The 25,947-nt window shown below is 41.0% G+C and overlaps 3 long non-coding RNA genes across 3 annotated transcripts; 1 reads left to right on the forward strand and 2 right to left on the reverse strand.

The window, feature by feature from the left end:
* Positions 1-1,358: 1,358 nt before the first annotated feature.
* On the reverse strand, positions 1,359-3,174 carry LOC121793819. Its single transcript, XR_006049173.1, has 2 exons — positions 2,100-3,174; positions 1,359-1,522 (listed from the first exon to the last, which is right to left on the reverse strand). It is a non-coding gene; the product is annotated as an uncharacterized LOC121793819 (long non-coding RNA).
* A 4,568-nt stretch (positions 3,175-7,742) lies between these two features.
* LOC121795742 lies at positions 7,743-9,559 on the reverse strand. The gene is made up of 2 exons (XR_006049625.1): positions 8,484-9,559; positions 7,743-7,906 (listed from the first exon to the last, which is right to left on the reverse strand). It is a non-coding gene; the product is annotated as an uncharacterized LOC121795742 (long non-coding RNA).
* Positions 7,901-13,370, forward strand: LOC121795741. The gene is made up of 3 exons (XR_006049624.1): positions 7,901-8,341; positions 9,921-9,983; positions 12,956-13,370. It is a non-coding gene; the product is annotated as an uncharacterized LOC121795741 (long non-coding RNA).
* Positions 13,371-25,947: the final 12,577 nt, after the last annotated feature.

Here is a 25,947-nt window from a genome sequence, read left to right on the forward strand (position 1 = left end):
CAACTCATTTTCTCACGTGTTCTTCTTCTAGAAGCCAGTGGTCCCCGCCTAACTGCTTGATCACTCCCCTTGATCAACTCCCCCATTTTCTTGGCCTTTTATCGCCTTTTATACTTGCTTGTTCAGTTTGGCCTTGCTGCTTTGGTCAAGTGGCATTCCTGCACATTTAACACTTGTTTTGCGCGATAAACCGATCAAGCAGCGTACATTTTACCCTTAAACCGATGCATGAAATGAGCCTTATCAAGCATCAACCATTGACACTGTGTTGACATTTTCCGTTGCTATTATTTTGTCATATGTTGATATTTTCCAACGGTCCAAATCATAGTTTAGGGTTTGTACAATATTGAAAGTTTGCATTTGATTACATCCATATTTGATTACATTCTTAAAGTGACAACGTACCACCAATCTCGTACTGCCACATGACACGTTATCAAACAATATTAGAGTCGTATCCAGCAATATTCATTTAATATGCGTTTACAGACTGCATGATAGTAATATGCGTATCCAGCAATATTCATTTAATATGCGTTTCAGTTGTTGTATATATATAGACAGATTGTTTTTTTATACCGTTATTTTGCATTATAGAAAATTATGCAATACTCAGCACTCTACACTGCAATCCACGTAGTACTATCATGCAATCTGTAGAAATCCATCTAAAACGCTTACTATGATATTGCTGGATAACTTGCCACGTGGCAGCACGAGGTTGGTGGTACGTTGCCACTCTAACTATGGTGGCACCATAATGCTCCCCCATTCCTATATATATATATATATATATATATAGTCCCATTATTCACAAATCCACTCTTAAAGACCGAACCACCGAACCATACCAAATTAGGGTTTTTAGATCTAGTTTTTTATGGATGAGAGACACAAATTTATCAATTATTTTCGCCTTCATCACGAGCCTATTTTAATTCATCCGAAGGTAAATAAGTCATACTAACATGTTACGAAGATTTAACTTCATTCCAGTAGGTTTTTACTTCAATCCAGTAGGTTCTTACTTCATTCCAGTAGGATTATTACTTCATTCCATTACGTAAATGCGGTTTCACCGTCACGTGCCGTTCTTTCTCTCTACAAAATCTATCAACACCGCCACAACGCTGATATGGTGTAAGAAACACATTGAATGATGTAATAAATTATTGGAATGAAGTATGTGTAGAAGCATTTGATGTAACGACCCGCTAAGCCGATATTATTATAAACTATATTATTAGCTTGATTATCTATTTTATGCGTTTAACTCCGAGCACGATAGATTGTTGTCGTTGTTTGTTTGACGTTAGACAAGTGAATAGAACACGTAAATATATATTACACTTATATGAATATAATAAATTTAAATAAATAAATAAATAAGATCCCAAAATAAAAATTTTGATGTCCGTTATATCCAACAAAAGTCCAACAAAATTTAATCTATACATCCTGCGTTCTACGAAAATCAGGTACTTCAACGTGGATAGCCACGAACTTGAACCGATTATACCTACACCAAATTAAATGAACAAGTGAACAAATACTCAAATAATTACTTTAATAAATAAATATATATAAAAAAAGAAGAGAGGTCAGATTCAAAGGATCGAATTTGTTGCAGACACAGCATTAAATGCTGCATTTAATTAGAGTAGGCAAACCATATTCCTTCCTGACGAAGGAGAATAATTTGGAGATAAGAATATGTAGGCAACTTGCTACACCGTCACTTTCACTCCATCTTTTGTGCATTGTATATAGATATCACAATCATTTTCTTCAACCACCCCTCCATCTATATTAATCAGAACACAATCTCATACAAATCAGATGAAAACAACACACAGAAATCTTCTTGCAATTGCAACTGCTCGATGAAACAAAAGAAACCAAACTGCCGTGAATACAATTCCTTTTGCTGCTAGGCAATTCCTCCTCTCCAAAGGTACATCAATTCCTCTACAACAGCCTCAAATTTTTTTGTGTGCATCTCATAACTCCGTAACCAATCCAATAATCTAGTAATCAAAACAAAACCAAATCCAAGGATTGAACTTGTATCTCACGAAATCAACATAAGAACTTACCTGCGGGGCTGTTTCGGGTTGAATCGGAGTTGTTTCGGGATTGTGCGGGGTTGTCGGGTTAGATGTGGGACGTTTTGGGGTGGTTTCGGGCACCGGCGCTGACCGAACCCGACGGGCGACGGAGCAGCGGCGCTTCTCGACGGTACAGCAGCGTGCGGAGAGCAGCGGCGGCGTCGGAGTCCAGCAGCAGCGGCTGTGGCTCTGTGCGACAGAGGCGGATCCGCTGCGGCGGCTGATTTGAACGTGAGATGAGGAAGAGAGAAAGTGAGAGAGGAGAGGGTGCTGCGTATTTGTGAAATGAGGAAGAAGAAGACTTAGGTCTTTAACCTATGGTTTCTTTAATTTGGCTTAAGTTGTGGGCTAATGAATTAATTGATTTTGGGCCTTTTTGTTGGGCTTGTTGATTTTTAAAGAATTTGGGCCTTTGATTTTAAATGGTTTTGGGCCATTAAAATAATTAGCATTAGGCTATGCAAAATAAATCCGAGCCCAACCTCTTTCAAATTATTTAGGGGCTGCGATGCATCGGAAATATTAGGCCCATTTCGAAATTTAACTAATTTTTTGGGCTAAAGGAAATAGAGAAATAGAATGTTGGGCCTAGCCCTTTATGAAATAATTTTGGGCTTTGCTTTTGGGCCATTTGTGTTGTAAAAAAAAGGGGGTTTTGGGCTTCTATTTTCTAAGGATTTGGGCCTCTCTTAATTCATTTAAAAAATAGCCATTGCCTTATTTAATGAAATTGAGCCCTTTGGCCTTGTGCTAAAAATAAAATGTTTTGAACCTTTTGTTTTCTTTTAAAATTTTGGCCTCATTAATTGGAGTTGATGGATTATTAAAGTATGGGCTTCATTTAAATTTCTTTAGGCTTTAGAAGTTTATGGGTGTTGACTTTGAAAATTGTTTTGGGGCTTTAGAATATTAATTTGAGAGATAAGGTGGAGAATTTGGGTTTTGTAAATAAATCATTGGGTTGATAATTGAATTAATTGTGGGGAATTGTTTAATTAATTTTGAAATAATTTTGAAGTATGAATAATTTATCCCAAATTCGGGAAACATATAATTTTTCTTAACAAAGGAAAATAGTTGCAATAATTCAATTGTGCACTTTTATAATTGTTCGATATTATGATGGAAAATACGAGGAGCCAACGGAGGAATTATGGGCGTAAGCGGCCGACCGGCATCGCCCCGCGACGCCTCGGGCGGCCGCTAAGGAAATGGAAAGAAAGAGGGAGACGACGTTCTCAAGTCACAGAAATAATTAAGTTTAATAAAGAAGTGCTATTGATTAAATTTCCCAATTTAATTAATAAGCAAGTTTCTAAAATTTTCTAACAGTGAACAAATGATAAAAGAAATAAAGTAGGGGCATGCATTCCTAAGTATGTGAGTTTCTCAAGTCTTATTAGTACGTTGTTTGTTTTCAAAAGGCTATCTCCGTGAGTTAAGGGTGGAGTCAGGAAAATTCAAGTTAAAGAAACTAAACGAACAAGGTGAGCTTTCTTATACTAAAATACAAATCGTATTTTATGAAAACAAGAACACATGTTTGTGATTTTAATGATGTTGTCATGCCATAAATGTTTTGTGTATGATGCCTAACTGTTGGCTACGGCCAAGTGAATTATGAATGATGATATAAGTCGAATTCGGGTCCCAGTGAGGGTGGTGTCCCCGCTCGGACTAGTGTACACAAGCTACCTCTGACGTGTTAGGCAGAGCAGGTGACCGTGGAAGGTGGCCACCTTCCGAGCACAAGAATACCTCTGACATGATGGGCAGAGAAGGTGACCGTGCGAGAACACCATCTCGACGGCACAATGTGATCAGATATGGCTAAGTACCGAAAAAAGGGGTTGCAACCCAATGTGATATTTTTAGTAAGCTCGGGCCTTTTCAATAAACACCCCCGAGTGTTACTGTGAAGATGGCTTGATAATATTTTCAAATGTATATGTGTAATTTTCGGCAATGTGTTCACTGAGTACTTTTGTACTCAGCCCTGCATGTATTTCTAAATATGCAGGTTGAGCAGCGAAGTGGTGGGGGAAGTGCTATTGAGACAAAACATTTAATTCAGTCAGATTCTGACTCTCGGAGGTTCATGTCTTCATACATGGAACCACGTTCATTTGCTTCCGTTGTGCATCTTAAAAGACTCAGGTCTATTTTGTTCAAAACTTTGATATTTTGAAATTTTTACTCGAGTCTTCATGATCGAGTATCTTTCTTCTATGTATCAGCACTTAATTAGTCATGTCTCGCAACCAATGTTTGATTTTATTTTCCCTTATTTCTTTCCCGCTTCTTATACTCCCGCCCCTAGTCGCGATCAACCGTGTTTTCTATCCTTAGAAAATGCGGTCGTGACAGAGTGGTATCAGAGCATTCTTTCTCGCTCTGAACCTGAGAGTCTTCTTTGAAAATCTTTGGTCTAGTCTTGTTCCACTAGACTGTTTAATCGATAAAAATGCTCTTAGCACTCCCACCAATCGCGCTCAATGTGGAAAAAAAAAGGTAACTTGTTCTTTTTTCAAAAGAAAGTCAAGATGTTTGAAAGTTTGAAATGGAGAAATAACTCATGGAGTTAATTTGTGTGTACAAATGAGAATACCAAGCTTAAAGAAAGAGTTGATGTTTCTTGATTTGGTAGCATGCTTAAAGAAAGAGTTAGTATGTCTTTCCTTGGCTAAAGACTGTGAATGTATGAATAAAAGAAGTAACTTTCCTAAATGGAAAAAGGTACTAAAATATGAAAGTATAAAGTATACGAGTCTGATACCAATTGTTGAAATGATGTCTCTTTTTGAGTTTGTGAAATGATACCTCTTTTTGAGTAGTCATTGAATCAAGTTGTTAGATTGGGGAAATCAAAATTTCCAAAGAACTTAGAATACTTAGTTATGCGTTCCTTCTAGAACATAATATGAACACGAACTTAGAAGTACAGTATGAAGATTTCTCGCTTTCCCGAGCGACGAAAAAAAAGGACGCGATAAGAAAGAAACTTCGTCACGAGAAAAGAAATCCAACATAGAACAAAACGATGTTTCTAGAAAGATGGTAGGGGTTAGATGTCATTCTCTACGTCCCAATGACATGAATAATCTGGGTTAGCCATTGTCTTTCTTGACAATCCAATCACTCCAAAGGGTCGTGCCTTCGATCCAACTAAGTGATATATACATATTTAGCAAGAGAATTGACTGCAACGTAGACAAAGAATCCAGTCTTGCAAATAATAAGTAAGCAGAAACGACGTGTTACGAGGATGAGCGTTATGACGAATAGAAAGTACCAAAGAGTCGTAATCCCCACATATGGTCATCTGACGTGATCGTAAAGTGAAAGTAGCTTGTGACCAAAGTTTCCCCTAACTCATTTACCATCCTCTATAAAGAATTAAACAACGGAGTATCACCATTGTAGTTAACCAAGAAGATTCATCAGCAACGCTTACTTGGATTCCCATGAATTCCATTTTTCTCGCACCCCTCTTGATCAAAAAACCTTTATTGAATTAAGAACTTAAATGACTCAATTTGCAAGGTAATGTGTCATTACTTTCCCTCTTCTATGTCAAGGTTGTGAATCACTTTCAGTTTTGAGCTTACTCCCTCATGTTTTCTGATAAGCTCCAGTGACTACGGTCCTTCTTTACTCATTCTGTATAAAAGCAATATTTTGACTCACTGATTTCCTGCCACCAAACTCCTATACTAGGAGCTGTTGTATTTTTAGCCTTCAGAATGAACATGTTTTCCTAAACAATTGTCTTTTCAATGACGTATCCCTCAAAGATCATTAGTGGACCTTTGTGTTTTCAAAAATGCTTCTTGACAAGCTCTTTAGTTTTTATGAGTAGTTCCCTCTTCTTAATTCCACTATATTTATTCCATCATGTTGTGAGCTCCTCAGCAACTCCAAGTCTAAATCAATTTACTCTCTCCCTGAACTAGTTTGCTCTGATTGTCTTCCCTACTAGTTAATTTCCGTGATTTGGCTATAAACTTTGTAAATTTATTAACGTGATATAGTATCACGATGTTGTTGACCCAAAGTGGTAGTTCCTTGTTATTCTTCTTTCCCAAATCCACTTGAGCACAGTCATCTTCAGTCTTACTATATTCGAGCAGCCATCTGGTGAGACCTTAAACCTTTTAATTTGACCCTTTTTGTTCTCAGACATACTTATTGATAAGCTCTTTGTTTTACATGAGTACTCTCATCTTCTGAATTCAAATATAACTGTTGTTTCTTGATTTGAGCTTTTCTGCAAGCTTCATGTTAAAGCTGACACATTGATTCTCCCTTGGCTAGTTTCCTCTTGTTGCCCTCTTTATTAGTTAGTTCCCTGAACTGCTTATAAACTCTAAAAATTTCATTGATATGATCTTCTATCACAGTGTTGTCGAGCAAATTGCAATTGTTTGTTTTTCCTATTCTTTTCAAATCATTTGTAACCAATCATCTCAGGTCTTCCTGTTATCATCTGGGGGATACTTGAAACTTTTCTACTTCACTGTTCATTTTGATTATATTATTGGCAACCTATTATAGACATCTACATTCTATTCATCATACCCTCACACTTGCAATTTATTCCATCTGGCAAGCTCTTCCCACAATAAAATTTCCAAGGTCTATGGGCATAGCTCAAGCCCTTTGAAGTTGTATCTTTTCTTTTTTGGAAGTGAGCATAATGAGCCCAATTGAGCCTAGTCTTTGCACTTCATGAAAACCTTTGTTGCAAGCTACTGGTGAGAGTTTGTGGTGAACCAAACCCTCACGTAATTGAAATAATTATAATCGTTTTATTTTCATGGTTACCTTGGAGCCTATACAAAGTAAGGACGATTTGAATGATTCTCTTTGAATCCCAAATTCGATTTCCTAGCAAAGTTAAAACTGTTAGACCACCTCTAAATTTCCTCGCGTGAGACCCTCAAGGAAGTGCAAGACCGGCAAAAAAAAAAAAATCCTACGTCGTTGAGTGTCGAACGGAATTGAAATTTAACATCGGGGAGAAGGTCATCTTGAAAGTATCCCCTCCCAAAGGAATAATCAGATTTGGACTCAAAGGTAAGCTAAAACCACGATTTATTGGACCATATGAAATTCTGGAAGAAGTAGGCCCAGTAGCATATCGCTTGGCATTACCACCCAACTTTGGGAACGTTCACAACGTATTCCACGTCTCCCAACTTCGAAGGTACGTGTTCGACCCAAAACATGTGATTCGCCACGAAGAAATCTCTCTAGAGCATAACCTGAGTTACGAAGAAAAGCCGGTAGAAATACTAGACCGAAAGGTGCAGCAGCTTCGGAACAAGTCGATTACTGCAGTGAAGGTTTTGTGGAAAAACCACGGACATGAAGAAGCAACATGGGAGCTAGAAGAGAAAATGAAGGAGAAATATCCCGAGCTTTTTGTCTAAATACATCCTAAATTTCGGGACGAAATTTCTTTTAAGAGGGGTAGAATGTAACGACCCGCTAAGCCGATATTATTATAAACTATATTATTAGCTTGATTATCTATTTTATGCGTTTAACTCCGAGCACGATAGATTGTTGTCGTTGTTTGTTTGACGTTAGACAAGTGAATAGAACACGTAAATATATATTACACTTATATGAATATAAGAAATTTAAATAAATAAATAAATAAGATCCCAAAATAAAAATTTTGATGTCCGTTACATCCAACAAAAGTCCAACAAAATTTAATCTATACATCCTGCGTTCTACGAAAATCAGGTACTTCAACGTGGATAGCCACGAACTTGAACCGATTATACCTACACCAAATTAAATGAACAAGTGAACAAATACTCAAACAATTACTTTAATAAACAAATATATATAAAAAAAGAAGAGAGGGCAGATTCAAAGGATCGAATTTGTTGCAGACACAACATTAAATGCTGCATTTAATTAGAGTAGGCAAACCATATTCCTTCCTGACGAAGGAGAATAATTTGGAGATAAGAATATGTAGGCAACTTGCTACACCGTCACTTTCACTCCATATTTTGTGCATTGTATATAGATATCACAATCATTTTCTTCAACCACCCCTCCTTCTATATTAATCTGAACACAATCTCATACAAATCGGAGGAAAACAACACACAGAAATCTTCTTGCAATTGCAACTGCTCGATCAAACAAAAGAAACCAAACTGCCGTGAATACAATTCCTTTTGTTGCTAGGCAATTCCTCCTCTCCAAAGGTACATCAATTCCTCTACAACAGCCTCAATTTTTTTTGTGTGCATCTCATAACTCCGTAACCAATCCAATAATCTAGTAATCAAAACAAACCCAAATCCAAGGATTGAACTTGTATCTCACGAAATCAACATAAGAACTTACCTGCGGGGCTGTTTCGGGTTGAATCGGAGTTGTTTCGGGATTGTGCGGGGTTGTCGGGTTAGATGTGGGACGTTTTGGGGTGGTTTCGGGGCACCGGCGCTGACCGAACCCGACGGGCGATGGAGCAGCGGCGCTTTTCGACGGTACAGCAGCGTGCGGAGAGCAGCGGCGGCGTTGGCGTCCAGCAGCAGCGGCTGCGGCTCTGTGCGACAGAGGCGGATCCGCTGCGGCGGCTGATTTGAACGTGAGATGAGGAAGAGAGAAAGTGAGAGAGGAGAGGGTGCTGCGTATTTGTGAAATGAGGAAGAAGAAGACTTAGGTCTTTAACCTATGGTTTCTTTAATTTGGCTTAAGTTGTGGGCTAATGAATTAATTGATTTTGGGCCTTTTTGTTGGGCTTGTTGATTTTTAAAGAATTTGGGCCTTTGATTTTAAATGGTTTTGGGCCATTAAAATAATTAGCATTAGGCTATGCAAAATAAATCCGAGCCCAACCTCTTTCAAATTATTTAGGGGCTGCGATGCATCGGAAATATTAGGCCCATTTCGAAATTTAACTAATTTTTTGGGCTAAAGGAAATAGAGAAATAGAATGTTGGGCCTAGCCCTTTATGAAATAATTTTGGGCTTTGCTTTTGGGCCATTTGTGTTGTAAAAAAAAGGGGGTTTTGGGCTTCTATTTTCTAAGGATTTGGGCCTCTCTTAATTCATTTAAAAAATAGCCATTGCCTTATTTAATGAAATTGAGCCCTTTGGCCTTGTGCTAAAAATAAAATGTTTTGAACCTTTTGTTTTCTTTTAAAATTTTGGCCTCATTAATTGGAGTTGATGGATTATTAAAGTATGGGCTTCATTTAAATTTCTTTAGGCTTTAGAAGTTTATGGGTGTTGACTTTGAAAATTGTTTTGGGGCTTTAGAATATTAATTTGAGAGATAAGGTGGAGAATTTGGGTTTTGTAAATAAATCATTGGGTTGATAATTGAATTAATTGTGGGGAATTGTTTAATTAATTTTGAAATAATTTTGAAGTATGAATAATTTATCCCAAATTCGGGAAACATATAATTTTTCTTAACAAAGGAAAATAGTTGCAATAATTCAATTGTGCACTTTTATAATTGTTCGATATTATGATGGAAAATACGAGGAGCCAACGGAGGAATTATGGGCGTAAGCGGCCGACCGGCATCGCCCCGCGACGCCTCGGGCGGCCGCTAAGGAAATGGAAAGAAAGAGGGAGACGACGTTCTCAAGTCACAGAAATAATTAAGTTTAATAAAGAAGTGCTATTGATTAAATTTCCTAATTTAATTAATAAGCAAGTTTCTAAAATTTTCTAACAGTGAACAAATGATAAAAGAAATAAAGTAGGGGCATGCATTCCTAAGTATGTGAGTTTCTCAAGTCTTATTAGTACGTTGTTTGTTTTCAAAAGGCTATCTCCGTGAGTTAAGGGTGGAGTCAGGAAAATTCAAGTTAAAGAAACTAAACGAACAAGGTGAGCTTTCTTATACTAAAATACAAATCGTATTTTATGAAAACAAGAACACATGTTTGTGATTTTAATGATGTTGTCATGCCATAAATATTTTGTGTATGATGCCTATCTGTTGGCTACGGCCAAGTGAATTATGAATGATGATATAAGTCGAATTCGGGTCCCAGTGAGGGTGGTGTCCCCGCTCGGACTAGTGTACACAAGCTACCTCTGACATATTGGGCAGAGCAGGTGACCGTGGAAGGTGGCCACCTTCTCGACACAAGAATACCTCTGACATGATGGGCAGAGAAGGTGACCGTGCGAGAACACCATCTCGACGGCACAATGTGATCAGATATGGCTAAGTACCGGAAAAAGGGGTTGCAACCCAATGTGATATTTTTAGTAAGCTCGGGCCTTTTCAATAAACACCCCCGAGTGTTACTGTGAAGATGGCTTGACAATATTTTCAAATGTATATGTGTAATTTTCGGCAATGTGTTCACTGAGTACTTTTGTACTCAGCCCTGCATGTATTTCTAAATGTGCAGGTTGAGCAGCGAAGTGGTGGGGGAAGTGCTATTGAGACAAAACATTTAATTCAGTCAGATTCTGACTCTCGGAGGTTCATGTCTTCATACATGAAACCGCGTTCATTTGCTTCCGTTGTGCATCTTAAAAGACTCAGGTCTATTTTGTTCAAAACTCTGATATTTTGAAATTTTTACTCGAGTCTTCATGATCGAGTATCTTTCTTCTATGTATCAGCACTTAATTAGTCATGTCTCGCAACCAATGTTTGATTTTATTTTCCCTTATTTCTTTCCCTGCTTCTTATACTCCCGCCCCTAGTCGCGATCAACCGTGTTTTCTATCCTTAGAAAATGCGGTCGTGACATTTGAAGTCCTACTGGAATGAAGTAAAAACCTTATCCAATGAAGTAATAACGTTTCTGAATGAAGTAATAAACGCACTTGAATAAATTACATTTTTAATGTAAATAAAGTAAAAACTCAGGTCAATGAATTCTAATGAAACATATGTTGAATCATTTCAAAACCTACTGGAAGAAAGTAAAAACATGTTGTAGTTTCAAGGTATTACGTACGGAATGAAGTAATAAACCTATACAATGAAGTAAAATGGGCTTGTAATGAAGACCGAAAAATTTACACAACAACACATATCATCAAAAAAACTAGATCTAATGGCCCAGATTTAGTCTCTAGTTCGGTCTTTAAAATTGGTTCGACATTGATCACAACTCTCTCTCTCTCTCTCTCTCTCTATATATATATATATATATATAATATTAGTTTTATAATAGAATGTAAGTGTAAAGAGTTAGTGGAAAGCAGAGTCTATTTACCAAAAATAGAAAAAAACAATGTGAACAACTTTCACGGACGGAACAAAATGGTAAAACTAGACAATATTTCACCGACGGAGGGAGTATAAGTGAGGCGCTTATTTTCGGCCTTTATTTTACGAAGATGATAATAATAGTTAGAGTGGAGAAAAAATAAAGTAGAGAGGGAATAATATAAAAGAGAGTCGTATATACAATATTGAGTATGATATTTACTTATAGTTTGAGTGTCTAAAATGATGTTTTTCACTTCATTTTTTCTATCATTTTACTCATCTTGTCCCACAAGAATATGTACTCTTTTCTTTTTAGTCCGTCCTATAAAAATATGCATTTTCCAATTTTGGAAACTCTTTTCTCTCTAATGAGGTGAGACTCATTCCCCACTAACAATACTTTAGTTACTTTTTCTCTCTAACTCTCTCTTACTTTACCAATTTTGCATTAAAACTCATGTCGACCCAAAGCGCATATTCTATGAGGACGGATGGAGTATGTCAAATGCTCTTTCTTTCTATTTCACTTAAACTTTTAGAAAGTATAATATTAAAATAAAATGTACTTTGAAATTATTAAGTATACTCCTTCCGTCCCATAAAAATATGAGTATTTGAAATGACACTGGAATTAGTGCACAATTGGTAAAATAAGAGGAGATGAGAAGGGTAGTTAAATTAGTTTTAGTAGATAGTGAGACCCATATTATTATTAATGTTTAATTTATTGTAACAGTCTGTCATTATAACTCATGGAATAAAGAAAATTGTAGTAGGATATTACAAGAACTTTCGGTAATTCCCAAAACTTAAATCAAACAAGGACCTAAAATATGCAAATCAAACAATCTACCTTAGCATGATTAAATTTTCATCCACCATTATCTTCTCAATACCCTAATAATTGCAAGAATTTTCAACAATAGATCAAGATTAAGCATAACAATTAAGCTCTAAAAAAACTACACAATTCATACAAGATAAAATAGTCTTACGATGCTATGAATATGAACAATGTGTATCAACAATTAAGCTAAAGGGGTATTCATACTTATCCACATAAATCAAGTTTATTCAAATACACCCAACAATAATTAATTCCAATAAATCCAAGACTCACAAATTCACCATGAATAGATTATAATTAAATCATCTCATATCAAACTCCTATTCAAATTAGCGACAAATACACCAACAACAAAGTTATTCAATGAAAGGATTAAAGATCAATGCTCAGAAATTACAAGAAGAACATACATTTTCTTGGTTAACAGTTTAACACGAGAATAATTAATAGAATCCAAAGAATTTGAATATGTGATGTGAATTTGAAGTGTGAGTGTTTGAATTATGTACAGAAAAACAAAATTTAAAGAGATGGGAAATAGGTGCTAGGATTTGGAGGAAAAAGAATGAAAGAAGGAAAGATGAAGCATACCATATAGGAGAATCTTGCATCACAAATTTAAATAGTTGATTAATTTTTCCACTAGCAACAAAATCTGGCCACATTTCATTTTTTATTACTTCATATAAGATATATGTTTACCACTAAAAATGATAGTGATGTGATTAAAAAGTCCTTAAAAGACAGATATGATTATCCATATCATTTTTAATGTAGTTGAATTTTATAGCTGAGTTGAAGAAGCAATCAACCGATCAAGTGAAAATTCCATGCAATGGAACATTGCATGGACTTGAGCATGTTGAAGCTCCCGTGACATCAAATGGAGCACGACATTCGTTCAAGGCTGGATGTACTGAACTTGAAACCATCCAAGAATTGGTTGCTACGAGCGCAGCTGGAATGCAGGACCACAAAAGGTCGTACAGAGACGAGGTGGCACAAGGAAGAGTGAAGCAGATTTGATTGTGTTTTCGGTTATGATTAAAGGATTAAACTTATATTAAAGATTGGTTCTAGATTGTTCGAATGCAGTGTATAAATATTTAATGTTGTTTGGATAGAATCAAACAATGAATACATTGTTTTATCCCTTTACATTCTAAATAATCCAGCTACATACTTTCTTCTACATGAGTTCTTGTGTTTTTTTTCATGTGTCACGTAGGATCATTTTGATCCTGTCTCTTGAGACCTTTTTCTATCTTGAATTTTCTTACCTAAAATGGCAGAATGCAACAATTCAAATGACTCAGCTATTCCACTTTCCGCATTGCCCATTTTCTCTCAACTATCTCCTATTTCAGTCAAGTTGACTGATGGGAATTTTCTGATTAGGAAGCAACAAGTTGAAGTTGATGTTTGGGTGTATGGTTTGGAAGCATTGCTCACGGGAGAAGTAGTTCCATCTCCTCAGACGATCACTAAACCAGTTGGAGGCACAATGATGCCAAATCCTTCATTAATTGCCTGGCAGAGGCAAACATAGGAGGGTAGCAAGCTGGCTTATCTTCTTTATCAGAGAATACGTTGCTGCTCGTTGTGGGTTTGAGATCTGCATAAGATATTTGGCATGCATTGGAGACCAACTTTGCAAGCAGATATACAACCAAAGTGATGCAATATCGTCAACGAATGCAAAATCTCATCACTGCCCATGAATGAATATTTGGGTAAGATGAAATCATTTTTTGATCACTTAGGATCTGTTAGTTGCATAATCTCGGATGGAGAGAAAATACTGCACATTTTAGGTGGGCTTGGACAAGAGTATGACCCTGCAGTTTGGTCGGTCACCTCCAAATCTAAGGCCTGGTCAGTTCCAGATGCTTGCCTTTGTCTTGAGCGTTGAGGCAAGGATGAAGTCAACACAGGCACATGCTGCGATTTCATAAGGATCCCAACCATCATTGAATCTTATGCAACAGGCAGGTGATAAGTCGTATTCTAGGCCTTGGTTACTGGTCAGTATGATGTGCATAATTGGATTATATCTGCAAAAACAGTTGCTTAAGTGTGCAGGTTGAGTGTTCTAGCCAGTAGGCAAAGCTTCGGATACTTCAGGTGGAAAGGGCGTCAGGATGATATTATCCTGACCAGTATGCATGCCAAAAAGGCTCGAGATGGAGAAGAAGGATAGCTGGGAAGATCAGCCGCAAGCAAGGGGGCAAAAGAGTCATTTCATGTTCGAAGTCTACCCTAAAAATCAAGGGAGGCCTCCCTATAAAAGGAAGCCACTTGGAGAGAGAATAATCATCAATTAGTTAGTTAACTCCTACGCTTAGTTAGCAATTTCTCTTCGGTAGATCCCTCCTTCAGCATTATCCTTCGCAATTCTCGTTCCTCGCCACAGCCATGGTCACTTGAAGATCATCAGTTTGCCGGAGTTCCATTCTCTCGTTCCAGTCAGCGTGTCTCGCAGTGTGAACAGTTTCATCGCCCGGAGTGGCAAAAACAATCTTTATTTGCTTTCTAGTTAATCTTGTTTGTTTTCTCTACGTTGGATCTTTCGCATTTCCAGTATTTTGCTTACTTTGAAGTCTTAGTTGTGATCCAAACGTTTTATTGAATATGAAGTTGTTTTCCAGCATCGGTTCATGTCTGTTTTCGCTTCTTTCTGCCTAGATAGCTTAGATCTAGCTGTTACGGTAATTTCCAGTGTGGAATCGCATGTTTTAACTTCTGTAGTTAATCTCTCTGAGTTTGCAAGTCTAGATAGCTGTTAGATTTTAGATCTGAATTAGTTAAGTGTGAAAACCCAGTTTATGTGATTTCTGCCACCCTACATGTTGACCAGTAAGCTTAGTTGCAGTTTCAGTGTTCGATCTTTTGATTTGAAGTTTTAATCGTAGATCTGTGTACTTGAAGTTGTTAATCTGTGTTTTTATGGTGATGAATCTGGATTTGCCGATCTGATTTGATTTATGTTGAAGAAGACAACATCTCCATCCAAGTTTGAGACCACTTTTGCTTTTTAACAACTTTTTACTTTTGTCCTTACTTTTCAGCTGTTACTTTTCAGATCTGCAGGTCTAGTCGCCTAACTACCTCTTTTCCTCTGATATTCCGTTTAGCCTTTTATAGTAAACTCGTACCTTCTACACTTATTAGCCAAACATCATGTTCCCCACTCACACGTACACAGCCGTCTGTTTAACATCTCTCCCGCCTCCTAGTCAGTAGAGTACTACCTTAAATTCCAGCCTAGATAAGTTTCAACCCAAAGCGTGGTAGCTAACCAAACCTTTCCAGAATATCACCACAATTCTCAAAACGCATTCATCTCTGTGGGATTCGACCCCTACCTTCACTATACTACCCAGTAGAAGAGGGTTGATGAATTATTGATACCAGGTTCAGGTTTAGCAGAGACTTCCATACTGATCAGTAGGATACACCCTTTGCTTGAAACGACACCTGCACAAACCTGCTCTTTCAAATGGCGCCGTTGCCGGGGATGAATGGCGTTATTTATTGTTATTGTGTGTGATACTTTGGCGTATATATTGTGGATAATTTTTCTCTTTCTTTTTATTTCAGTTTATGAGAAGCAGTTCGGCTCCTGACCACTGGAGACCGAAGATCCTTCAGCGAGGATCTATACTCGTAACCACTCGATCCGGCCTGTCGACGGCTTTGTCTGACTTAGGTTCGAGTAGTGACAAGGAGCAATACACCATAGAAGGACCAAAACTGAAGAGATACCAAGGATAGAGGGAAACCCGAGAAGGATGGCCGCTCAAAGAGAAGAAGATCCTGAGATCGGGACGCTGAACGCACATACCGAGGGAGAACCACCTCAAGCCATAGTTGTGACCCCAGGGCAAACTGCCTGTGATGTGAAGCCTCATGTGATCGCAATTCTGCCTACATACTGCGGGAAGAGCTACGAAGGGCCGTATGAGTTCCTGCATGAGTTTTGTAAAATTTGTAGGGCACAGAGAAGGCCAGCAGGAGCGACTGAGGATGATTATAGACTGAAGGCCTTGCCGTTCGTACTGAAAGGGGAGGCTAACACCTGGTTCATGCGCCTGCCCCCCGACTCCATTGAGAGTTGGGCTGATTTCAAGTCAGTATTCCTAGGCGAGTTTTTCCCGTCATCCAAGACAAGTGCACTGAAAAGGGAAATAACTAGTGTGAAGCAAGGGTACGATGAACCTTTGAGCGATTATTGGGCGAGGTATATGGGCCTTTTAGATGCATGTCCCAATCATCGCATGGCGGACATTGAGATACATCATACCTTCTATGAGGGGATAACATAACAACCAAGGACCTGACCAATTCGTCGTCGGGAGGAAGCTTCACGCAGCTACGGGTTAGCGAAGCGAAGAGGGTCCTAAGGAAACTACTGAGTGCGAAGAAGGAGTATGATCATTCAAGGGATGGATACAACCGAGAAAGGGTTGCAAGTGCCTCGTCTACTGACCAGGAGCAGAAGCTTGAACAGAAGATGGATTTGAAAATGGATGAGCTGAAGAAGTCACTCCTGAGCGCAATCGAGAAGAATACACCGCCGACTTCCCCAGTTGGGAACTACAAGGGTGCAGAACAGGGAAACCAAGAACCGAGCTATGATCAGCCGAACGACTCGGTCAGTATGGAGCAGGCTAATGCTGCCGGGTATTTTAACTCAAATGGGAATTGGATCCAAGGGAGACAACGGGACGCACCATGGAGGGATCACCCAAATTTTCTATGGGGAGATGGGAACCAAAATCAAAACCAAGGGCAAGGTCAGAACCAATATCACCCCCACTCGAACCTAAACCCCAACCGTGGGCCAGCAAACCCGGACCACCAGTTCAACTGGTCAGGAAGGAACCAACAATCCCAAAACCAAAACCCATAACACCAAAACCCAAACCCTGTCTACATACCACCCCACCAGAGAAACTTTCAAAATTACCAAAATCAGTCGAATCAAGCACCCCAACACCATCAGAACCAAAATCATTTCCAAAACCAGAACCAGAACCAATATCACCAAGACCAGTATAACCAATACCCACCTAACCAGAACCAGCAAAACTTCCAAAATTTCCAGCCCAACCAAAGTTCCCAGTATAACCAGCACCAGGGCCCAAATCAGTCACAATATTCTACAGGACCAGACGATCCATGGAGGACATGATGGGAGAATTGCTCGCGTCGCAGCAAGGTATCAAGGGCGAGTTGCAATCCCACAACGAAGTAGTGCAGGGGATGCAAAATACCCAGAAGGAACATAAAGCGAACATGGATATGATGAATAGGCAGTTGGCCCAGCTGGCCAGTTCGGTAGGTGATTTGAAAGGAAATGCAGGGAAACTCCCGTCTACAGTCCAAATACCCGAAAAGTCGAATGTGAGTAAGGTTACATTGAGGTCAGGAACTGCTTATGATGGACCTCGACCGAAACAACCAAGTGGAGAGCCGAGTGGAACGAAGATAGGGGCGACACCATCTCAGTGGAAGAGCTTAATAGATCCATACCTCGGATGCATGACCCATTTTTCTTGGGGAAGAAGCCATGTGGAGGAGGTGAACCCGAGAACGTACTGGTCAGGAAGGAACCCCATCAAGGGGTAGAATCCAGAACGGAGGCTCAGTTCCAGAATTTGCCCAATGAAGATTCCAAGGAGGTTGCTGAGGGACCGGTAGAGGAGAGAAAAGGGGATAAACCATTCCCTTTTCGCTTTGTTACAAAAAGAAAGGAGAACCCGGTGGATTACTTGTCGATTTTTGGGAAATTGGATGTCACCATACCATTCCTCCAAGCCGTGAAGCTACCCCCTCTTGGGAAATTCATTAAGGAGTTCATAGCCGGGAAAGCCCAGGAGGATGGGAAGATCATGGTGGAAGGGATAGCGTCGGCGATTGTGCAGGAAAAACTACCACCCAAGAGAGCCGACCCAGGTATGTTCACTCTACCCATAACTGTAGGAGATGTAAAAGTCGAGCATGCAATGTGTGACTTGGGGGCATCTATAAATGTTATGCCATTGTCAATCTATAACCGATTGAAGGGAGTTAGATTGTCGAGTACTAGGGAGTTGATCCAACTGGCTGATAGGTCATGCATAAGTCCTGAGGGTGATTTAGAGAATGTGTTGGTTAGAGTGCATGATTTTACCTACCCTGCTGACTTTTATGTGATTAAAATGAGTGAGTCTGAGGCTAGGGAATCTAGCGGCATATTTTTAGGGAGACCATTTTTTAGAACGGCCAAGACAATAGTAGAATGGCTGAGGGGACAATTTGCATTGATTTCCATGGGGAGAAATTTACTTTCGATATCAATGAGGCCATGAAGAAGCCTATTGATTCTGAAAACTTATGTTATGTTGATGTGATTGACCCCTTAGTCCAAGATTTTCTTGAGACCGAACTATTGCAGGAGAAACTTCAAGCTTTAGATGTGTATGAGCAGGCTAACGTAGAAGCTGCTGCATGGTGTGATCTGATCAGTAGCCAAGGGTTGATTGATGAAGAAATAGAAGGAGCGATCAAGGAATTTTGCCAGAAATCAGAGTTCATTGGAGCCACAGGGGCTCAGCTACCAGCTAGTATAGAGGAACCCCCAGGGGGAGAATTGGAAAAAGAAGGAGAAGCTGAAAGAAACCCTCTACCCGAAGACACACTTCCACCCCAAGTCGAGCTGAAGAAACTGCCGTCGAATCTGAAGTATGCTTTCCTCGGAGAGGAGAACTCATATCCAGTGATGATCAGCAGCAGCCTTACAAAGGAACAAGAGGCGAGGCTACTGACTGTACTGAGCAAGAACAAGAAAGCGATTGGATGGAGTCTTACAGATTTGGTGGGGATAAGCCCCGACGTCTGCATGCACCATATTAGGCTGGAGGAAGGAGCAAAAGCGCATCAAGATGCTCAAAGGAAGGTAAACCCTAACATGCGAGAAGAAATATTGAAGGAAATCTTGAAATTGTTGTCGCTAGGGATTATCTATTCAGTGCCGGACAGTGAGTGGGTCAGCCCGATCCACATGGTTCCAAAGAAGTCGGGAATCCAAGTCGTTCAAAATGAGAGGAATGAGCTGATCCCAACGAGGCTAGTCACGGGTTGGCAAATGTGCATCGATTACCAAAAGCTGAACAATGCAACGAGGAAGGACCATTTCCCTTTGCCTTTCATCGACCAAATGTTGGAGAGACTAGCTGGTAAGAAGTACTTTTGATTTTTGGATGGATACAACGGATATTTCCAAATTTACATGGATCCTGAGGACCAGGATAAGACTACATTCACTTGCCCACTCGGAACCTATGCATACAGACGCATGCCTTTCGGCCTATGCAACGCTCCAGGTATGTTTCAAAGATGTATGATGAGCATATTCTCCGATCTAATTGAGGACTGTATAGAGATATTTATGGATGACTTTACGTTCTACGGAGATTCTTTCGACTCATGCCTTAATCACTTAGACATAGTTCTCAAAAGGTGTCAAGCAAAGAGTTTGGTTTTGAACTTTGAGAAGTGTCATTTTATGGTCACCGAGGGGATTGTTCTAGGACACGTGGTCTCAGAGAGAGGAATCCAGGTGGATCGAGCCAAGGTGGACGTTATATCCAAATTGTCATTTCCTACTGATCAGAAGGGGATAAGTGGCTTTCTGGGGCACGCCGGATTTTATCAAAGATTTATCAAGGATTTCTCCAAGATCGCCCAACCCCTTACCCGACTTCTTCAGAATGAAGTGGAGTTCGTTTTTGATGAGCAATGCAAGGCTACTTTCAACCTTCTCAAGGAAAAGCTGATATCCGCACCTATCACACGGGCTCCTGACTGGGACTATCCTTTCGAAGTAATGTGTGACGCCAGCGACTATGCAGTGGGAGCCGTACTGGGTCAGAAGATCGATGGGAAGAGGTACGTAATTTTTTATGCATCTAAGACTCTGAATCAAGCCCAGCGGAATTACGATATCACTGAAAATGAGATGCTGGCAGTGGTGTATTCTTTCGAGAGGTTCCGGCCATACTTGTTAGGATCCAAGGTCATCGTATATACTGACCATGAAGCGATTAAATATCTGATTGCCAAGAAAGAATCCAAACTCCGTTTGATCCGATGGGTGCTCTTGTTACAAGAATTTGATTGGGAAGTGGAAGATAAGAAAGGAGTCGAGAACAAGGTGACAGACCATTTGAGTAGAATAGTGCAAGATGGAAACAGCGAAGAAGTGCACGACAAGTTTCCAGAGGAGCATTTATGTGAGGTGATCTTTGAGGTCAGGGAAATTGACTGGAAAGAAGTGATGAAGCTTACTGGCCAGTATGATACAGCAAGAGGGAAAGAAAAGGTAGGGCAAGAACCATGGTATGCAGACCTAGCCAACTACCTGGTGACTGGAGAGCTTCCAGAAGTGCCGAGTATTACCAAGGCCCAAAGAATGAAGATTAAGAGTGAAGCAAAATACTATTTTTGGGACGACCCCTATCTGTGGAGAGTGGGATCCGATCAAGTGATAAGGAGGTGCATTCCTGACTAGGAGCAGAGGGATGTCTTGATCCATTGCCATTCGTTAGCGTGTGGAGGACATTTTGGGTCCAAGAAGACGGCAAGGAAGATTCTGGATAGCGATTTTTATTGGCCAACCCTCAACAAGGATGCATACGAATTCTGCAGAAGCTGTGAACGTTGCTAACTGACCGGAGGAATATCTGCCCGGGATGAAATGCCGCAGGTACCCATCATCGTTTGTGAGCTGTTCGACATATGGGGAATGGATTTCATGGGGCCTTTCCCTTCATCCTATGGCAATCTGTATATCCTAGTCGCGGTGGATTACGTTTCCAAATGGGTAGAAGCAAAGGCCACGAGCACGTGTGAAGCAAATGAGGTGGCCAAGTTCTTAAAGAGTCAGATCTTCAGCCGGTTCGGAGTTCCGAGGGCGATCATATCTGATCAAGGTACACACTTTTGTAACTGTACAATTGAAGCTGTAATAAAAAAGTACGGTGTGCACCATAGACTTTCGAGCCCCTATCATCCGCAAGCTAATGGCCAAGCAGAGATTTCTAACCGAGAGATAAAGAAGATTCTGGAGAAGACTGTAAATCCTTCTAGGAAGGATTGGAGTGTGAGGTTAGAGGATGCTCTTTGGGCCTATCGTACAGCCTACAAGACCCCCATAGGAATATCCCCGTACCGGATCATTTTTGGGAAGATGTGCCATTTACCGGTTGAAATTGAACACTGGGCATACTGGGCAGTACAGAAAGTGAATATGGATGCTACAGCCTGTGAAGAGGAAAGGAAGCTGCAGCTGCAGGAGTTAGAGGAACTCAGATTGGAGTCGTTTGATTCAGCCATGTGGTACAAAGAGCGAACCAAATTGTGGCACGACAGGAATCTGAGGACCAAAGATCTTCATGTTGGGCAGAAAGTACTACTCTTCCAGTCGAGGTTGAAGCTCATGCCTGGAAAACTCAAGTCGAAATGGACAGGGCCTTATGTCATCACCGCACTCCGTTCTAATGGAGCAGTGGAGATTTCAAGGAGTCTTCCTAACTCTGAACCCTTTATTGTGAATGGGCATAGCCTGAAGGTTTTTTTGGCCAATAGTGATGTGGCTGTAGTGTATGAGATCCCACTGCAACCACATATTCAGGTTTCATACTGACCGGTAGGATGGAGATTGGAATTCCACTGGGCTAGCTTCTTTTAGCGTAATGTACATATGCTGGCAAAGTAGAATTCCAATTTTCCTAAGGAAGATGTAAATATGGTACATATGTGGTAGTTAATTAATTTGAACCTTTGCAAGCTAGTTAGTTTTAAGAAAAACCAAAATTATTTTTCGGACCTCAAATATTAATTGGGAGTACGTACTGACCATCATAATACCATTTTGGTGAAACTCCTATTTTATTTAACTGTCCTTTTTACTTTATTTCTAATCTAGGAAATATAGGGGGAAATCATTAAGGGACGAATTTGAATTTGTGGACTTTTTGCAGCTTTTGCAGGGTGGCAGTGGCTGGAAGGGGCGCGTGAGCAGAGAGAGTGGATACGCCGACCAATCAGGAGTCAGTATTCTCAACCGCCTCTCCCTCGAAACGACGCGGTTTGGATTCGCCTATAATCGGTTGCAAACCCACAACTGCCCTATTCCAACCCATAACCAACCGTCTCTCCCATTTTCACTTCACAATTTCACTCTGCAATTTTTCTCTCTGCAAAATTTCCACCATCACCCCACAAACACCAACCCCCACTTCATACCCAGAATTTCACAGATCTAAGCCATGGGAAGGAAAGAATTCGCAACAAAAATCAAACCCCCTTCAAACCGCAGGGAAGAAAAACCAGAATCACCACCGCCGCGGGAAGAACGGCCGCCGAGCCCGCAACCGCAACCGCAACCGCAACCGCAACCGCAACCATCGGAGCCGGCTCCTCAAGCTACAACAATGGTCTCCTTGGAAGCAATGGCGGCGTTTCTTCGACAGCAGGACCCCAATAGGGATTGGTCGGCGGCGCTGGCCAGTTTGGGTCAAATCGGGGGACAAGAGAAAGTAATGGGAGAAAAACCTTCGGAACCGATTGTGCCATCTACAGCAACACTCCCCACCCCCATTGCGACTTCCTCCGGAATTCCACCAGAAAGAGAAGCTCCATCGACTACCCCACCACCTACGTCCTCGGAACCCTCAGAAACTCCACAACACAGTGATTCAATGAAGATTGACCCCATTTCAGCTCATTACGATTCCGACTCGGAAGAACGTGAAGTGAGGAAAGGTCAAAAACATGGGAGCCTACAAGGAGCAGTTGAGTCAGAGAAAACGCTGACGGCGGGAGTCGTTCTCCGAAAAGTGGCGAGGGAGGAGATAGATCTGAACGAATCAGCCAAGAAGCAGGGCCTAATGACCGATGAGGAATTTCTGGCTATTTTAGATGATGTCAATCGAATGGAAGATGACACTGCCGTGGTGGCTAAGGGGCTAGACCTCGCATCACGTGCAATAGGAGAGAATGAAAAAGTGCATGTGGAAGCAGAAGAAACAGAGGCAAGAGCGGAGGTACCAAAACCAGTAGCACCTCCGGTGACTAAACTGAAGGCAGTAAAGAGGAAGTTGGTGTTGAAGGGCGACCCTAGGGCAGAACAGCCAAATGCGCAAAGGGTATCTCAACGATGCTTAGGAAAGTGGGCAGCTAGTAAGGCGAAGCCGAACACGGAGGCAGATCCCGTGGAGATCTTGAGTGAAGAAGAGAGGACCACTCCCACAAAACCTGGGGAGGAGTCTTTACCTGTTACTGACCTAGAGGATACTGCAATGGAAACAGAAGCGGTCTCTCCAACACTGAGTGGCCAAGGTGAAGAGACTGACGGGATGGCTGAGGGTCTAGACCTCGCATCCAGGTCAGTAGGCTACAAGGAGACCAGTCCTACTGCCCAGGACAAATTTTCAACACAAGCTGAGAAGAAATCCGAAGAAGAGAAAGACAAGGATGACGGAGAGGAAGTTAGATACCGTGAAGAGAGAAAATGAAATGGGAAGGCCCCTATGAAGAAGAAGCCCAGCAACAAGAAGCCACGTACAGTGAACACTGGCATAGTCATTACTGAGTCAATTCAGCGAGCCCAGGAACACCGGAGGGAACAAAGTGATAGCGAATACGCTGCCAGCGAGGAATCAGCCTCCGACAGCGATATCTCTTTGGAGGATGAGGAGTACGCCGAACAACAGCTTCTGGATGATCATCGGGAGTTAGTCCACCCACCGGTAGAGAGATTAAGGTACCGGAGGTGGACAGTGGACTTCACTGACGAGATAACGGAGGAGATGAAGCTTTTCGACTCGAAGGAGCTACAAAAAGTTTTTGATAGCAAGGATGAAGGGAGTAAGCAAGTGAAGAGCGGAAAGGTACTTCATATTCCTTCTTTAGATGAGTTGGGTGCCCGCGAGCAGTTTCTCTCTTATTTGCACGCGTTAGGATTGGAATGGTTGTTGGAGAATAGAGATCCGAGTGTCCCGGTTAGATTAGCGAAGGAGTTTTTCACGACCTTTAGGTTTAAGGTCACCACTGATCTAGATGAGGAATGTATCAGTTTTAGGCTGTTTGGCGGAGAGATACGGATGAATCTGATTGAGTGGACCGTGCGTCTGGGAATGTGCAGTTTGGAGGAGGCCGTAGGGCCTGAGTGGAGAAGTAGGGAGCGGGGAATTCCCCGCAGACATGTGGAATTTGAGCCCCAGGCGGCATGGGAGGAGTTAACTCACCCAGCCTCTGGAGTATTTGCATCCACTCTCTCTCGCTCAAGCCATTTCAATAACCCAATCCTACGCCTAGTCCAGCATCACTTGGACTTCAATCTGTTGGGACAGTCGAACTCCGCTGTTAGGACATCGATGACGGAATTATACCTTCTCTGGTGCGCCAAGCACGGAAGGAAGTTACATCTGGGTTTTTGGACCGCCTACCAATGCCATCTAATTGTCACCCACCCAGCGAGAAACCTCACTCTCTGCCATATCTTGGGAGTGTTCGTCAGAAACAACATCATCATCACGGAGACCGAAGACTTATCCTACCAGATCATGGTGGATCCTCCTGGTCTCTTTGATACACCTTTGTTCGTCCGAACGAACACCGTTTACATGAGGCAGGGCGTACCACGTTTCTACGCAATGGGAGAAGAAGCTATACCGACTGGGAGATCTGCAGCACATCCGGGAACACAAGATCAGGAGCAGAGACAGGAAAGGCTAGAGAAGGCAGTGGAAGAGTTGGCGGAAGAGAATCGAAAAGCAAGAGCGGAGTTAAGCCGTTTGGCAACTGTGATGGAAGAAATCTTGAAAGAGTTGGGAACCGGGAAGTTGGTCCGTGAATCTGGACCGAGTGGCCATGGAGGCCGAACTAATGAACCACGAGTATCAGAGGAGGTATTAACCAAGACGAAAGAAGCAGAGCAGAAAGAAGAGGCATAACAAGATGAAGGAGACGCTGAAGAGTCGGCAGAATCTGGGAACAAGCAGTCCGAGAATGAGGAGGAGCAACCGGAAGAACCACCTGCACCACAACCTGCCCCGCGAAGGAGCAGGAGGAACAAGTGACCACCACCCCACCTGACCGGTTAGTTTTCTTTTTATTTTCAGTTTTTAGTTTTTCATATTTTAATTGTGTTTTGTTTTTTTAGGTAGTATAATCTGTGTAGTACGTGCGCAAACCCCTTTCATAACACTTAGCCTACGCAATAGTCTAAGTGTGAGAAGTAAAGGGTTTGCTATTTTTGGCGCATGTGTTTGTGTTTTTGTGTTTTTTGTGTTTTTCTGTTTTTCTTTCTTGTATGCATGTCAACTCACACTTAGCCTATTATATAGTCTAAGTGTGAGGAGTTTGTTGTATATACATGTTTCGTTTTGTTGGTTTCTGTTTAGATTTTTAAACTCTCCCACTTAGCCTATTATATAGCCTAAGTGTGAGAAGTTTTTAGTATACGTATGTTTTGTTGAGTTTTGGTATTTCTGTGCGTCAACCATACTGGCCATTACCTTTTTCCACTTTACAGCCCCATCTGAGGACAGACATTGTGAAGTGGGAAGGGGGAATGCACTGGCCAGTATGACATGTGTACATATGTGTCATCTGTGTCTATGTGTTTGTGTTAGTGTCTTGTTAGGTCTAGTTTTTTTCCTTTGTGTATTGATTGGGCTTAAAACTCAACTGTCCTGAGCTGACGGTGAGGGGAATTGAGG

This window comes from Salvia splendens, chromosome 3, assembly GCF_004379255.2.
Source record: "Salvia splendens isolate huo1 chromosome 3, SspV2, whole genome shotgun sequence".
NCBI classification, from domain to species: Eukaryota; Viridiplantae; Streptophyta; class Magnoliopsida; order Lamiales; family Lamiaceae; genus Salvia; species Salvia splendens.